Raw genomic sequence first — 18,297 nt, 5'->3', positions numbered from 1 at the left:
CTTTTCTGGCCTGCAGGGATACAAGCAGAAAGAACACTATACACATAAAAATCTTTAAAAAATAATATATAGATATAGATATAGAGAGAAAAGAAAAGAAAATGGGCCACAGAGTCAACTGACCAGGGTTGATGGGGGCTCACAAAGACTGAATCGACAGCCAGGGAGCCTGTATGGGTCTGACCCATGTCCTCGGGATATATGTTATGGTTGTGTAACTTGTTGTTTCTGTGGGACACCTAACAGAGGGAGTGGGGGCTGTCTCTGACTCTTTTGCCTGCTTTAGGGACCCTTCCCCTCCTACTGGGTTGCCCCGTACAGCCCTATGAAGGGATTTACCTAGATGTATTATTGTAACTTGATAGTCCATGTTTGGTTGATGTCCCTGGGAGGCTTGCCCTTTTCTGAAGGGAAAGGAGGAGGAGTGGACTGCAGTTGGAATGTAATTTATGAGAGAAGAAAAGGAAAAGGGAAACAATGGTCTTGGTACTACTCCATTCATCTGCATCACTTCAGTCCCGGTAAGTGCGTGAGGCAAGAGAGGTGGTAGTGATGGTGGGGAGAAAAAGAAATCCTGACATACACACCAAAACAAACCGGGTAACAAAACAGGTATTAATGTGTTACCTCTACTAGGAAGCAGTTCTTGATCTACAGCCCCAACAGGTTAGTTTGTAATGAGATGAGAAGCATCCCACCTATTAGAGGTGTGTATGAATTTGACTGTGTACAAAAAGCACTTAAGAGGCTGGTGAGGAATCTGCTTACGCAGAAACCTCATGAACATAACTACATCTCAGCAATGAGATTTTAAAGCTTCAATCCAGATATCTAGGCCAATTTTTCTAAAGGCCTAAAATTTTTTCTAAATCTGTTTTGAGATATAGCCTCATTATGTAACCCAGTCTAGTTCTAAACTCAGAATCCTCTACTCTCTACCTCCCAAATGCTGAGTTGTGTGCCCAATCCCTTTAAAAATCATATTTTGGGCCAACCTGGGCTACAGAGTGAGTTCCAGGAAAGGTGCAAAGCTACACAGAAAACCCTGTCTTCGGGGAAGGGGGGGTGTTTAAGCCGGGCAGTGGTGGGGCACGCCTTTAATCCCAGCACTCTGGAGGCAGAGGCAGGCAGATCTCTGTGGGTTTGAGGCTACAAAGTGAGTTTCAGGAAAAAGTGCCAAAGCTACACAGAGAAACCCTGTCTTGAGAAAAAAAAAAAAAAAATCGTATTTTAGAACCAGTGGTGGTGGCAGCACAATGCTTTTAATCCCAGCACTGGGGAGGCAGAGGCAGGTGGATCTCCAAGTTCTAGGTCAGCCTGTTCTACAGAATTCCAGTACAGTCAGGGTTATACAGAGAAACCCCTGGGTGTAGGGGTGGGAAGCATACTCTGAGGTGGCAAGATGGCCCAACAGTTAAAGATACTTGCTGCCAAGCCTAACAACACAAGTTTGATTCCCAGGACTCACATGGTAGGAGAGCAGAACCAACCTCCCACCCCCAACTTCTGGAGGTCCTATAATTTCTATACTCATGTGCATGTATACTTGTATACATATACACATGCATACACACACACCCCACAAAATAATTGCAGTATTTTTAAGTAAAATAAAAAAAATAAAAATTCTTAAGTTTAGGGAATAGAGTGTAGGGTACTGCGGATTGAGTCTAGCATCTCACATGTAATAACACTGAGGTACAGCCTCAAGCCCAAAAAAGCATACTTAGAAAGTTTTATTTTTTACAATTATAAATTTTCTAATTTTACTGGAATGAGTTTCAATAACAAAAAAATTATACTAGTTATAACATGTATAATGTTGGAAGTGTGTGAAATGAAAGCAGTCAAACACAAAAGGCCACATGTCATGACACTCTTTATATGAAAAACCCAGAATGGGCTACACAGAGAGAAAGCCTCTTAACTACAGGTTACAAGAGTCCAGGAAGAAAGGAATGAAAATGTGACTACTTCCTTCCAGGATAATAAAAAGGTTGGAACCAGGAAGAGGAGGCAGCTATACAACACTGAATGTGCTAAATGAGCCAAATGGTACACTTTAAAATGGCTTAAAAGCTAGGCCGTGGTGCACAGCCTTTAATCCCAGCACTTAGGAGGCAGAAGCAGGCAGATCTCTGAGTTTGAGGCCAACTTGGTCTACAGAGAGAGTTCTACGACAGCCAGAGCTACACAGAGAAATCCTATTTTGAAACACACCTCCCTTCCCTCCCGCATAAGAGACCCTAAAAAATGGGAAATTTAATCTATTTAAGGAAAAATTCAAATGGCTATCAAATGAAATAATAACAAAAAGCTGATGACTGTTGAAGATAGATGCTTCAACTGGAGAGAGCACTAACCAAGACCCAATCAAGGATTGATGGCATGAATGACTAAAGTCCAACGCAAAACAAGCAAGTTGGTGAACAGAATTGGTTCAGCAAGGGCTGGTAGAGTGCTTGTCCCAACTGCAGCACCACATATACCCAGGCTGATGGCAAATACCTGTATCCCTGACACTAGGGATAAATGAGAACTCTCAGAAACTCAGGACCACCCCTGGCTACTCTGCAAGTTAAAAGCAAACTTGGATTGGGGGGGGGGGGGGGGGGGGGGGCGCGTGCAGACAGAGAGCAAGGACACTGAGTTCCAAACTATATAGTCAGTGAGATCCTGTCTCAGAAAAATATATAAAACCAAATCAAGTTAAGTGTTCTGAGAAAGGTCTTCTTGTTTTATTTTCTTAAATGGCCAAAGTACTACTCATGTTAAAGAAACCAGAATTCTGGAATGATGAAAAAGAGCAAAACAAAACAAAAACCCAGGGGTGAGGAGTGGCCCATTCACACACCTTTAGTCTCAGCACTGGGGAGGCAGAGGCAGGCAGATCTCTGTGAGTTCCAGGACAGCAAATGCTACACAGAGAAACCCTGTCTCAAAAAAAAAGGTGTGTGTGTGAGACTATATTGCAAAACAAAATTGAGAACATTAAATATTAGTAATTTCTGTCAAATGCTGTAAAACTTTTGTGACTACGAAGAATGCAAGCCTTTTTCTCTCCCCACCTTGTAAAACTTTGATGTAAATGTTTCCCGCCCCCCCCCAACTAGGTAAAACTTTTGTTTGCACTTTAAAGGTCCTGCTGCAATCTTCTCAGAACTCAATGCCTTTCCTTTATTTGATGTCTTTAATTTCCTTTGCTCTGATTCTTTTTTTTTTTTTTTTTTTTTTTTTGGTTTTTCAAGACAGGGTTTCTCTGTGTAGCTTTGTGCCTTTCCTGGAACTCGCTTTGGAGACCAGGCTGGCCTTGAACTCACAGAGATCCGCCTGGCTCTGCCTCCCGAGTGCTGGGATTAAAGGCGTGCGCCACCACCCGCCCGGCCTGATTCTTTTACTCTAGGAAATTAAGAAAAACTGTGAGGTTAAGCCAGGTGGTGTCGGCGCAGGCCTTTGATCCCAGCACTCAGGAGGCAGAGGCAAGCGGATCTCTGTGAGTTCCAGGCCAGCCTGGTCAACAGAGGGCGTTTCAGGACAGCCAGGGCTACAGAAACCCTGTCTCAAAAAAAAAAAAAAAAAAGGTTAGCCCCTAGCAATGGGGAAAGTTACCACCTGCTTTAAGGTAAAGCCAAAGTGAGCTCCCTGCCCCAGTGTGCTGCTCCTTCCCGTCCTGCTGGTCAGAAGGAAAGTCTGCCTTGTTGAGACACTTTAACTGGAGGGGTGGTCTCTTCCTTTGTGACACCTAATTGATTTCTAAGACTAAGGCCCAGGAAGATAGCTCAGCAGTTAAAAGTGCTTGCCACCAAGCCATCGATGATTTCCCAGGAGCCACATGGTGTAAAGGAAGGAACCAATGCCACCATGTTGTCCTCTGATGTCCACCCACATACACACCATGTTATCCTCTGATATCCACTCACATATACACCATGTTATCCTCTGATGTCTACTCACATACACACCATGTTATCCTCTGATGTCCACCCACATACACACCATGTTATCCTCTGATGTCCACCCACATACACACCATGTTATCCTCTGATATCCACCCACATACACACCATGTTATCCTCTGATGTCTACTCACATACACACCATGTTATCCTCTGATGTCCACCCACATACACACCATGTTATCCTCTGATGTCCACCCACATACACACCATGTTATCCTCTGATGTCTACTCACATACACACCATGTTATCCTCTGATGTCTACTCACATACACACCATGTTATCCTCTGATGTCCACCCACATACACACCATGTTATCCTCTGATGTCCACCCACATACACACCATGTTATCCTCTGATGTCCACCCACATACACAAGTCATCAATGAAATGAAAGTTAACATGAAATTCAACAAAAACAAACCACCTTACCATACAGTTACTATGAGCAAGCTTCACATATACCTTACAAGCTTCAGCTTCAAGTCAGGCAACCCATTAAATTACTTAGTAGTGGGAAGGGGGGAGAGAATGAGAGACTGAGACCATTTGACCCATACAATGCCCTGGGTTCAATCCCTAGCATCACAAAAATAAAAATAGCTGGGCAGGGGCTGGAGAGATAGCTCAGAGGTTAAGAGCACTGGCTGCTCTTCCAGAGGTCCTGACTTCAATTCCCAGCAACCACATGGTGGCTCACAACCATCTGTAATGAGATCTGGTGCCCTCTTCTGGCCTGCAGTCATACATGCTGTATACATAATAAATAAATAAATCTTTAAAAAAAAATAGCTGGGCATAGTGATGTATTTGTGTAATCTCTGCACTTGGAAGGTAGAGGCATGAGGTCATCCTTCTGCTACATAATGAATTTGAGGCTACATGAGACTTTCTCAAAATGAGGGAGGGAGGGAAGTAGAGGGAGGGAGAGGAAAGAAGGAAAGGAGAGATGGAGGAAGGAAGGAAAATCAAATAAATAACAAACAAAAATTTTTAATTTCTTTTGGTGAAACTTTCAACAGTGCTTCTTTGTTGATGTTTTGGGTTGAACTGCCCTTCCTACTTCACTTACCAAAGCCCTAAATCCTAGTATCTCAGAATGTGATGATATTTAGCTTTAGGGTTCTAATCTAACCTGAATGGTTTTAAAAAAAATAAAAAAACTAGGACTCAAAAGGGGGGAGGGGGAACCTAGCAGTGGTGGCACACACCTTTAACCCCAGCAGTCAGGGGCAGAGGCAAGTGATCTCTGTGAGTTTGAAGCCAGCCTGGTCTACAGATTAATCCAGGACAGCCAAGGCCATACAGAGATCTTGTCTTGAGAAGAGAGAGAGAGTTTAGGGGTCAAACAATACTGAGCAATACTAGAGCAACAGCCAAAAAAAAAAAAAAAACCGTCACCAAGAACCAAGAACCAACCCTGCTCACATCTTAGATGTTTGAGGTCAACATTCAGAACTGAGGAAATTTATTTATTTAAGCCACCAAAGCTATCAAAGCTGTGGTACTTGTTATGGCTCCTCTAGGTAATTTCAGAGCAAAGTGCTTGACTCTCTTCAATAGAAGGTGCTTCCTCTGAAAGCAGAAAGTGTGACACATAAATTTGAACATCAGTGACTCACACAGAGAGAAACTCAAGTCCTCCAAGCTACCCTTCAAGCTTCACAATGGAACTATACTTATTAAGCAAATGCAGAGAAACAGTAGCTTTAGCCTATTGAAATATTAATACAGATTGTACTTGCTGTAGCACTCACTTCAGATTCAGCACTAGAATGCCAAAATTCAACTCTAAGTTATGCTTCCCCCAAACAGTCATCTCATAACTGAGCTGGGGGATGAGAGAGGTGGGCAGGTGGGTTGGAAGAGGAACAGAAGTCAGGAGGAGACAAATAATTTGCCTAAGGTTATTCATATATAACAAAACATTCAAATTGTTAAGGATAAAAACCCACCTAAACAACTAAATTCATTCATCTTTCTCCTAAACATAAACTTGTAATGTCTCAAGCAAGGAGCACAATTCTGTCAAATGTTTGCCTTATATTACAAACATCAGGTCAATCACACCATTCTGACTCAGGCTCCATGGCACCTGGTCTACTCTATACTTATATAGCAAACATATCCTGACTAAACAAAATTCCATAAGCAGGCCAGACAGTGGTGGCACACATCTTTAGTCACAGCACTCAGAGGCAGAGACAGGCAGATGGATCTCTGAGTTCAATGCCAGTCTGGTCTACAGAGAGAGTTCCAGTATAGGCAGAGCTGTTCACACAGAGAAACCCTGTCTCGAAAAACACAAAAACAAACAAAAACCAAAATTCCCTAAGAACACCCTAAGCTTTCAACTACTGTACAGAATTAGCTAGTTGTGGTGGTTTGAATGAGAATGACCTCCCCTTTTTCTTTTGCTCTCTCCCTCTTCTCTCTCCCCCTCCCCGTTCAGTCAATTTCTTTGTTTGTCCCAATTGCTCACAAAGTAACTTCTCATATAATCTTAGTCATCTGATTCTACCAAAGTATAGTTGAAGACAAAAGTAGATAGGAAGAATCAAATTGCAATTCTTTGTGAAGTTATAACAAATTCATTATTTCAGAATTATACTATACAGCAATTCATTCAAAGCCAAACATGAGCACAGAGGCAGAGGCAGAGAAATCTGTGAGTTCATGACCAGCCTGGTCAACATAGCGAATCTCAAAAAACAAAACTCACAATTCATCCGAGACCGTAATAACCCTTTAATTACAGTAATAAAAGTTGTATGTGCAACTGCTAAACAAACTTCTAAGACTAGAGCAACAAAGGTAGAATGAGCCAGGTGGTAGAGACCCAGGCCTTTAATCCCAGCACTGGAGAGTCAGACAGAAGATCTCTGTGAGTTCTAGGCCAGCCTAGTCTACAGAGTAAGTTCTAGGACAGCCAAAGCTGTTACATAGAGAAATCTTGTCTTAAAAAAAAAAAAAAAAAAAACAGGGCTGGAGAGGTGGCTCAGAGGTTAAGAGCACTGACTGCTCTTCCAGAGGTCCTGAGTTCAATTCCCAGCAACCACATGGTGCCTCAGGCATACAAGCAGAACATTGTATACATAGTAAATAAACAAATCTTCAAAAAAAAAAAAAAAAGAGAAACAAAAACAGAAAAAAATAGAATGAATAGAAAGGAATTCAAGAGAGCTGATATTCAAGCTGGATTTAAATGGGAGGACTATGACCAGCCAGCACCAAAAAAAGAAGGAAAAAAATATTTAAAAAGGAAACCGAAAGGTCACACTGTGTCCTGTCATCAAGACACAAATCAGTCATAAAGAGTTTAAAAGTACAGAAGATGACTGGTGAGGCACTCAACAGTTAATAGTGCTTGCTGTTCTTCCAGAACCCCAAGTTCAGGTCCCAGCATCCAATTCCTCTGTCCTCCACAGGCTCCACATACATGCAGCATACACACAGAGATACACACTATACACATAAACAAAAATTAAAACAATCTTTATCTTCAAGTACAAAAGAGCTCAGAGAATGATCCTAGAGAACAGTTCAGTGGGTAAGGGGCCCAGTTTGAATCCCCAGGAAGCACAAAAAGCTAGGCATAGTAGGACACTTCCATAAGCCCAGCACTGGCGGCAGCACAGACAGATGAAGTCCCAGAGCTCACTGGACTGCCAGTTTAGTAAATCAGTAAGCTCCAGGTTCAGTGGAAAACTCTGTCTCAAAAAATTAAGTGGAGAAGCTGGGTATGATGGCATACACCTTTAATTTCAGCACTCAGGAGGCAGAGGCAGGCAGCTCTCTAGGTTTGAGACCAGCCCAGTCTATACACAGAACAACCAGGGTCACATGTGCAATCATGAAAGAAGGCTGAGCTGGGAGGTGGTAGCACACACCTTTAATCCCAGCACTCGGGAGGCAGAGGCAAGAGGATCTCTGTGAGTTCAAGGCCAGCCTGGTCTACAAAGTGAGTTCCAGGAAAGGCGCAAAGCTACACAGAGAAACCATCTGGGTGGGTGGGGGGGGTACCAAAAAAAAAAGAAAGAAAGCTGAAGTCAACCTCTGGCCTCCATACAGAAGCACACACATGTGTCTACAAACATATGTACATACACCCACATGAACTTACCCCCTCCAGCACACATAACTGATGTGAGGCTCTACTGCCACTAGTACTACTACCATTCCCAGTATGATGGCAATAGGGATACAGACAAGATTACAACACCAATCAGCCTCTGAAAACCTAAAATGAGGTGTGGTGGGCCAAGACTATAATCTAGGTAAATGGAAGGTCATCCTTGCCTATAGACTAAATTCAAGGCCCTCTGTGCTACAGAAGACTGTGGTGGGGATGGGGGGACAGAACTAACAGCTTAAGGTGAGAAGACATTTTTGGAAGATACTTGAAGAAAGAAACAAATTAAATAAAGCCATCTCTCATTCATTCAGCTTATTCCAGGTCATCATCATGTTTTCCCTAAAAGAACATAGTTCAAAACAAGCCTAAACCACATATTTCAAACTATAACATCAGAAAGTACAGAAAGCATCTCATGTTGTTTACACTAAGCTCTCAGCTTTTGGCAGATTCCCATAAAGAAAAATCATACACAATGATAACATGTTTCATATTGGGCATGGTAGTCCATGCCTTTAATCCTAACACTCAGAGGTGGTGGCAGGTGAGTCTCTGGTCTATAGAGTGAGTTCCAGGACAGCCAGGGCTACACAGAGAAACCCTGTCTCAAAAAACTAAAAAGAGAAAACCTGTTTCACAAATAAAGTTTTTTACTTTCAAATGTGTAATTAAAAAATAATTTGGGACTTGGGAGATCACTCAGCAAGTAAAGTGTTTGCCACAGAAGTGTCAGGATCAGAGTTTAGGTTCCCACTACCCATGTAACTGCCAAGAGGGCATGGCAGCCCACCTGTCATCTCAGTGATGGAAGGTAGAAATGGGATCCCCAGAGTGTATTGGGTTCTTAGAGTAGGTCAATCAGCGTGCTCTGGGTTAAGTGAGAGTCCCTGAATCAATATAAGTAAAGAGCAATAAAGTTATACAATCTCAACTTCTGCCTTCCATCCACATGCATGAACGCATTTCCACACACACAATGCACACAACAAACATGCAAAAAGCCCTTCAAAAACAAAAACAGACTTAAAATGTTTTTATACTGAGAGAGAGAGAGAGAGAGAGAGAGAGAGAGAGAGAGAGAGAGAGAGAGAGAGAGAGAGCGAGCGAGCGCCTCCCTGTTCAGTCAGGAGAGGCTGGACAGATGGCTTAGCAGTAAAAGCTGTCTCTGCTCTTTCAGAGGTTCCATTCTTAGAGCACAACTAACAGCTCACAGCCACCCAGAACTCCAGTTTCAGGATATTTAATACCTTCTGACCTCCATGGGCTACTACTGTACACACATGTGATATATATACATATACCCAGAAACACAGACATACATATAAAATAAGTATTCTTAAAAACAAAAACTACCCAGGAGACTAAGTCTATGTCTTAGTTACAAAAGGTCTATGTCGAGGTTACAGTCAGTATCTATCTGCCATGTCCTAAAGGTCTTTGTTCAATGGGGACTCCTGCTCCTTTTTCTTGCTTCCAGTCTGTGTTTGTTACAAAACAGAACAGTTTCTAAATAAATTTCCCTGATATGGCTGGGTGTGGTGGCACATGCCTTTAGTGCCAGCACTCAGGAGGCAGAGGCAAGCCTGGGTCTCTCTAAGTTCCAGGTCAGCATGATCTACATAGTGAATTCTAGAAGGAAGAGCTATGTAGTGAGACCCTATCTCAAAAAAATTTTAAAAATAAATCCTGCTTGTTCAGGATTCTTGTTTATTTTGTTTGTTTTTAATATAGAGTCTCATTATTTAGACTGGGCTGGCTTTAAACTCAAGGTGCCCTCCAAATTCTTGTACCTTCCAAATTCTGACAGACTTTACGCAAAACTAGCACACCACTAAGAACAACTGTGCCTGCAGATTGTAGAGCACACCTATAGTCCCAGTATGTGGGACGTAGAAACAGGAGGATCAGGAGTTTGGCTACATACCAAGTTTGAGACCAGCCTCAGATACAGGAGACAGGGACAAAGAAAAAGGAACAGGAGGAAGGGAGAGGAGGGGAGAGGCCAAGCATTCACTGATACCCAGCCAAGGGGCCACAGAGTTAGGGTCTCGTATAACAGAAACTACTACCAGAGGCAAAGTCAGCCTTTCGGCACAGGTAAGAAACATGCATTCAAGACTAACACCCAGCCTCCTCCTACAGTCGCAGAAGACTAACCTTGGATTACATATATGAATATATTAGTATACTGTGATTTTGTGCGGGCACAACAGGGAACTTTTTAAGGAGACAAATGTTTGAAATAGTTTCCTCTAACCTTTAAAACAGTATGTCCTTAGGTTTTTCTGTTTTCATTTTTTGTTGTTTTTTTTTTTTTTTTAAAGAGGAGGAGAAGTGGTTATCAGCTGGTTAACTGGGCCAGTAATGAAACTATCAACATGTTCACTTTCTTCATTTTGTTCTAACATTAATAAATAGGAATCTTGCCTGGTGTGGTGGCATAGCCTTTAACCCAAAACTTAAGAAGGACAAGCAGCCAGGGCTACACAGAAAACCCTTTCTGGAAAAACCAAATTAATTAATTAAACAGGAATCCTGAATAAATCAATAATTATACAGAAACCATTCTGTCACATAAAGGACAAACAAGGAAAGAAGCCATTAAACGTGTAGAGTCCTCCTCCCACCAAGTTCTTAGGACTGGTTTCCTTTTTTTGTTACTTGGTCAGTAGGTTAACTGCCTTCTTTATATGAAAAATAATCTTCACAGAAAATTGGTTTAGTTCTCAGTAACCTGTCCCTGAACTCTGAGGAAGTTTGTCTTCTTTGAGGTACCCAACATTTCTTCTAGGCAGGGATTGAAATCCAACCAACTGGCTTCCGACTACCAGGATACCTTTCCCTTCAGAGCTGAACAGGATATTATCGGAAAATTGTGTACCTTTTTTTTAACTTTGTTTTTGTTTTTCTCATAACTAGATTTTGCATAGAACATCATGAGTTTTCTTCCCCACTCCCACCCTCCCTCTTCTAATAATCTCTACATCTGGAGTCTGATTACTTAGGTACTAAGAAAACTGTTTCTTATGAAGTACCTTCAGTTTCCTCCATCAAGTAATACAGATGATTTGCAATATTCTAAACTATGACGTACTTCTGCATGGTACTCCTTGTTTTCAGAATTATTTTAAACAAGAAATCAGCAGGTACTTTAAGGGACAGAAAAGATCCCATTCACAGCTCCTCTACAAGACTCCCAAAACCTTAGTGCAAGTTGTAGTTACAACAATGCCTGCATCCAAACAACAGGCAGAGGCACTGGGCTGACCACCAATGCTTTCCATATTGCATTTTTCTCCAGTCACCTCCACTTGGCTTTCATAGACCTTCCCAAGCTAAATCTATTGAGAAGCCCATGAGCCAGCACAAGCCTATATAATGTGCACAATCTGCTAGGCCAACTCCCAGACCACACTTTGGTTCATGACATAAACAATATTGTTAGCTACACAAAATACCATCACACTCTGCATTTCCAAGCACAGGAGTCAGTTTTACTCTACACTTTTCTAAATTTCCCTTGGCATCTCTTGAAGTAGACCTTCTTCTTGACAACTTTAACAAATGCCATGCCACACATGCTGACATCCTTACAGGTGGCTTGGCATCAAGCTGCAGGCTCAGCAGTGACACAATGTACTGCACCTTCACTGTAGTGGTAGGTATCTGAATCTGCTCAAAAGGATAGATTCTATGCTGCCATTTACATCTTTTTTAAACTTCCTTTTTTGAGACAGGCTCTCACTATGAAGCCTTGGCTGTTCTCCAGAACTCCACCTCACAGGTCAGCCTGCCTCAGCCTCCTGTGCTAGGATTAAAGGCATGCAACACCAGGCCCAGCTTAGCTTTTCTGTTTTTTCTTACTTTGAGTAAGTTTTCTGTTTTGATTTTGTTTTAATAGATAGGGCACAAATATTCCTTGTTTCTCCAACACTACAATAAAAAAGCAATAATCAAGTGTAACAAACTAAAATAATAAAATATAAAACTTAAGTTTTGATATGACATTTCTGAAATGACAAACAATAACTGAGGACCATATTAATGAAGGCCAGAAGTTAAGGATGAGTATAGGTGGGTATGCTTATAAAAGGGGATGTTTTATGTTGATAGAATACTATTTAACTATCATAGTGGATATACAAGCAAATAACATAATACATAATATATAATAAAACTGCAGAGAACCAGACTCATACATGTACACCTAAAACTGACAAATATCTGATTTTTAGGTAACTTCACAATAAATACTCTTTCTTGTAAGTTTTGCAACTTGTCATTACTGGAAGAAACTGGATAGAGTACACAGGATCTCTCTTTTTGTTTGTTTGTTTGTTTGTTTGTTTGTGCATGTGTATGAGAGAGAGCGCTCACCTGCCATCATGCACTTGTAAAAATCAGAGGACAAGCTGGGCAGTGGTGGCATACACCTTTAATCCCAGTACTTGGGAGGCAGAGGCAGGTGGATCTCTATGAGTCTGAGGACAGCCTGGTCTATAGAGCAGGTTGCAGGACAGACAGCCAGGGCTACACAGAGAAACCTGGTCTTGAAAACACATGAGCACACATGCATGGCCAGCTCTAGTTGGACCTTTTGCCCTTTAAAAAAAACAAAAAACCCTCCATTTTGTTTTTTCAAGACAAGGTTTCTCTGTGTAGCCCTGGAACTCACTCTGTAGACCAGGCTGTCCTCAAACTCACAGAGATCCTCCTGCTTCTGCCTCCCAAGGGCTAGGATTAAAGGTTTGCACCACCACCGCCTGGCTCACACTTACAAAATAATCATTTTCATAAACACTCCAGACCCAAGTACCATGGCACATGCTTTAATCCCAGTCAGAGGTAGGCTCTGGAAGTTTGAGGCCAGCCAGAACTACGAAAGCTAGGTATAGTGAGATTCTGGTCTCAAAAAGCATACTGGTCTCAAAACTGACTTGGGTTAGCTCAGGAGGCAGAAGGAGGCAGATCTTTGTGAGTTCGAGGCCAGCCTGGTCTACAGAGCTAGTTCCAGGACACAGAGAAACCCTGTCTTGGGGAAAGGGATGGGATGGGGGGGGTTTGCTTACACTTTTACCCACTAACCCATCTTACCAACCCACTTCCCAACTAGCAATATGTTTTCCCACCACCCCATCTCCATCCCTCCTTTTTCTAAAGACAGGGTTTCACTGTGTAGCTGGCTGGCATGGAATTAGCTATAGACTAGGCTGCCCTTAAACAAGAGAGATCTACCACCTCTGCCTGCCAAGTGCTGGAATTAAAGGTGTGCACCCCCATACTGGGCCCAGCAATGATGCTTTTAAGGTTCTTCCATATCTTTTCTACAGTTGATACACATTATCATCACAGAGTTATGCTACCTATGACCTAGTAAAGGGCATTCTGGTTGCTTCCCTGGTTTGTTATGTAGTATAACTGCCATAAACATTAATGTGCAGATTTTTCTGAGAAATTATTTTCAACTTTTGTATAAATAAAGTACAATTGCTACACTATATGTAAAGGATGCTTCTGCATCCAAAGTGGCTGCTTCATTTTGCATTCCCACCAGAAATGAATGACAGCTTGTTATGTTAGGTGTGCTGCTTTTCATGTGGGGGGAGAGGATTTGTTTGTTGTGTGTTTTGAGACAAAGTCTCGCTACATAGCTCTGGATCACCTGGTAAGTTATGTGTAGCCTAAGCTGGCCTCAAATTGGAGTCCTAAGATTCTAACAGTGTGTACACAAGCATAATGCCCAGCTCAGCATCTTTCCACATGCTTATTTTGACATCTACATGGTAATGTTTCTATTCAGATCTTTCTGTCCATTTTCTTAAATTGAATTAGCTTTTTTAATTATGTTTTATGAGCTCTTTGTATGTTTTAGATATCTCATTCTTTTTTTGTTTGGGTTTGGTTTTTTGGGGGGGAGGGTGAGACAGGATCTCTCCTGGATGGCCTGGAACTTTCTATGTAGACCAGGCTGGCCTTGAACTCAGAGATCCATCTGTCTCTGCCTCCTGAGTGCTTGGGATTAAAGGTGAGCACCACCATGTCTGGTGGGATATCTTTTTCAAATATTTTCTCAGGATCTATGGTTTTTCTTATTCTTTTAACTAAATTTTGTTTATATTTATTTTTGAAGTACTAGATATCAAACCCAGGCCCTTTCACACAAATAGACAAGTATCTCTAACACTGAGCTCTAAATTTATTTTGAATATTACACATAATTCCTAGTAACCAGGTCAGCAGGTTCAGGATCCAACACCTACTTCTCATACCTGCACTCAAACATGTGAAAAACCCACAATCAAACACACACATATATACAAAATTAATTTTTAATATTCATTTTATGCAATATGATTCTGTATTTTTTTTGGGGGGGGTTTTCGAGACAGGGTTTCTCTGTGTAGCTTTGCGCCTTTCCTGGAACTCGCTTTGAAGACCAGGCTGGCCTCGAACTCACAGAGATCCGCCTGGCTCTGCCTCCCGAGTGCTGGGATTAAAGGCGTGCGCCACCACCGCCCGGCCATGATTCTGTATTTTAATGAACCCAGTTTCACACACTGACCATAATCAAGATATAGAAACTGGGGCTAAAGATACAGCTCAGCTGGCAAGATGCTTGCTAGCACGCCTGAAGCTCTGGGTTTGAACTATACTACACAAACCAAGTTTAGTGGCATATATCTATAATCGTGGCACTCAAGAGGTAGCGGCAGGAAGATCAGAAGTTCAAGATCATGTTCGGCTACACAATGAGTTTGAGGAGAGCCAGAGATGACACCTATCATTACACTTACAGTCTCTTTCTCTAAACACACACACCTCATTCCCACATATATCCTATATTGTTCCTTGTACCAGTCTCCAGCATTACCTCTAACTACAGTAACCACTGCAATGTTCTCCATCACTGAAGTCTATATTTTCACAAACAAAATTACATCTCATGAAGCTTTTTGAGTCTAGTAGCATTTTCCATTTGCCATGATGTTTTGAAAAACTAACCATGCTGTTTTAATTATTCTTTTCTTTTATTGCTAAATTCTATGGAGATAAAGTTTATCCATTCACTGAAGAAATTTGGATGTATGTTGTGTTCAGCAATTTGAATAAAACTACTATAAACACCAGTGCAATTTTTTCTGTGAATGTATTATCCTTTTCCTAGAGTAAATAACTGGAACTGAAACTTGAGTCATTTATATTTGTGATTAATCTTCTGAAAAACTGTCGGTACCACTTTATGGTACTAGCCTACCCTGTGTTCCATCCCCAGTACCATTTAAAAAAAAAAAAAGTATGAGGCACATTAAAAACAGTTTTCCTTAGCCAGGTGGCGTACGCCTTTAATCCCAGCACTCAGGAGGCAGAGTCAGGAGGATCTCTGTGAGTTCTAGACGAGCCTGGTCTACAAGGCGAGATCCAGGACAGGCACAGAGAAACCCTGTCTTGAAAAACCAAAAAAAAAAAAAAAAAAAAAAATCCATTATTTTTCAAGGGTTTTTAAGAACTAGAATTCTGTCAGGCATGGTGGCAAAGACCTTCAATCCCAGGAATCTCAGGACACAGGCAGGCAGATCTCTGCATTTCTAAGGCAGACTGGTCAACATAGTGGATTCCAGGCCAGCTAGGGGCTACATAGTAAGACCCTGTCCCAAAGGTAGGGGAGGGACAGAGACAAGGAGAAGGGAGCAGAGGAAGGCAAGAAGGGAAGTGGAAATACCCTGGGTGTTTCGAGACAGCCCAGCAGACTGTACAACTGCATGGCAGAACAGAAACTACCATCACATAAAGAGCCCTGACAGATCAATTCACCTAGTCTGGCAGTCACCAAGTTAGGCAGGAATGACTTATACTAGAACTAGTGGCCACAGCACCATTTTCTCTACAAATCAGGACAGTCACAGCTCCCTTGGCCATCCATGTTCTATGCTATGTTTTTGGAAGTTTTTAAAAATTCTTTAGCCTTCCTGATGCTATTAGCTCTTGTGAAGGTAGACTGTTTTTTGGCTCTTTGGTTAGTTTTGGTAGTTTGTATTTTAACAAAATTAATTTCTTCCAATTTTTAGGGCATACAACTGTTCATGGTATCTCAGTCTTTTTTGGTTTGTTTTTGTTTTGTTTTAGTTTTGGTTTTTGAGACAGGGTTTCTCTGTGTAACAGTCCTAACTGTCCTGGAACTCGCTCTGTAGACCAGGCTGGCCTCGAACTCACTGAGATCCATCTGCCTCTACCTCCCCAGTGCTGGGATTAAATGTATTTACCACCACCGCCCAGCCTTATTAGTTTTTTAACATCTGTAAAATCTTCTCTAAAATTCTTCTTTCATTCTTGATATTGTGTCCTATTAAGATATTACAGCCCACAAAGGATCACACAAACAAATTTGGTATCCTACCATTACAATAAAAATAAAAATCTCATTGCCTAGTAAAGTCACATCATAGATAGCATAAAGCATTACTTGGATTTGTAAAGTTCATAAAAATATAGCATATACAATTCTGAATTATCTACAACACAATGGCAATAAACAACTATGACACTACAGGCTTATGTATACTATATAATACTCTATTTTAGAGTGTACTTCTATTTAGTGTGTGTGTGTGTATATACACAAATGTACAAGTATTGTGTATATTTACACACACACACATATATGCCACCACTGCCCTGCCACACACACATATATATGAGTATATATACAGTACAATGAACCATGCCTAGTACTTGGTAAACTGAAGCAGAACGACACTGAATTCCACGGACAGCCTCAGCTACCTAGACAAAAAAATAAGTATATAAAGAGTATACTTTATTATGTCAGTAGAAGTTGTCTTTTGGCTACATAAAGAAGTCATGTAGAGGTGCTGGGGAGATGGCTCAGAGGTTAAGAGCACTAGCTGCTCTTCCTGAAGTCCTGAGTTCAACTCCCAGCAACCACATGGTGGCTCACAACCATCTATAATGAGATCTGAGGTCTTCTATTGGTGTACAGGCATACATACAGGCAGAACACGATATATGTAATAAATAAATAAATTTTAAAAAGAGATGTCACGTAGAAGCCAGGCAGGTCTGGCGCATGCCTTTAATCTCAGCACTCAAGAGGCAGAGGCAGGCAGATCTCTGAGTTCGAGGCCACCTGGTCTCCACAGTGAGTTCCAGGACAACCAGTGCTACAATACTGAAACAATAAATAAGTAAATAAATACATACATACATACATACATACATACATAAGAAATGCATTCCCCCCCAAAAAAGAAATTGTAGCAGGAATCTTAGAGAGTCTTATTAATAAAATCACACCCGGGGCCAGTTATTGGGGTGAAATGCTGGATGGTCAGAGAGACAGAACAAGCCACAGCTAACCTCACCTGGCCAACTTCTCAGCTGGTCTTGTTTCCTCAGACTGGAAGCCTCTGTGTCCTCATATCCCAATGGCTCTCAGCTGAACTGTGCTGCTAGAAGTCTGAAAGCTTAACCAGCCAAATCCTTCTAGTTTCTGGTCCTCACGCCTTATATACCTTTCTGCTTTTTACCACCACTCCCTGGGATTAAAGGCTCACTTCTTGGGATTAAAGGCGTGTGCCTGGCTGTTTCCAATGTGGCCTTGAACTCACAGAGATCCAGAGGGATTTCTACCTCTGGAGTGCTAGGATTAAAGGTGTGAGTGCCACCATTTTCTAGCCTTTGTATCTAGTGGCTGCTCTGTCTCTGACCCCAGATAAATTTATTAGGTTGCACAATATTTTGGGGAACACAATACCACCACAAGAAATCATGTAGATTGACTGACCTATACCATCACAGTGGGTGTGTAAGCACATTTTGTGGTGTTCATGCAATGACAAAAAAAAAATCACCTACTAGGTCAGGCATGGCTCACAACTATCCATAACTCCAGTTCCAGGGGATCTGATACCCTCTTCTGACCTCTGGAGGAACCAGGCATGCATGTGGTTGGTATACATACATACATGTAGGCAAAATACTCATAAACATAATTTTCAAAAGCAAACAAAATAAAAATTAAATAATAAGCCAGGCAGTGGTGGCACACACCTTTAATCCCAGCACTCAGGAGGCAGAGGCAAGCAGATCTCTGTGAGTTTGAGTCCAGTCTAGTCTAAAGAGTAAGTTCCAAGACAGGCTCTAAAGTACACAAAGAAACCCTGTCTCCTCCTCCAAAAACCAATTA

General features: G+C 41.6%; 1 protein-coding gene across 5 annotated transcripts in view; it reads right to left on the bottom strand.

Moving 5' to 3' along the window:
• Positions 1-18,297, bottom strand: part of Wdr33 (WD repeat domain 33) — a 113,037-nt gene that overhangs the window by 84,752 nt on the left and 9,988 nt on the right. The window lies entirely within an intron of this gene.

Source organism: Peromyscus californicus, unplaced genomic scaffold, assembly GCF_007827085.1.
Source record: "Peromyscus californicus insignis strain IS unplaced genomic scaffold, ASM782708v3 Scaffold_17__1_contigs__length_78620276, whole genome shotgun sequence".
Lineage (NCBI taxonomy): Eukaryota > Metazoa > Chordata > Mammalia > Rodentia > Cricetidae > Peromyscus > Peromyscus californicus.
Note: the sequence above shows the minus strand (reverse complement) of the source record. Positions and strands in the feature narration are given on the sequence as shown.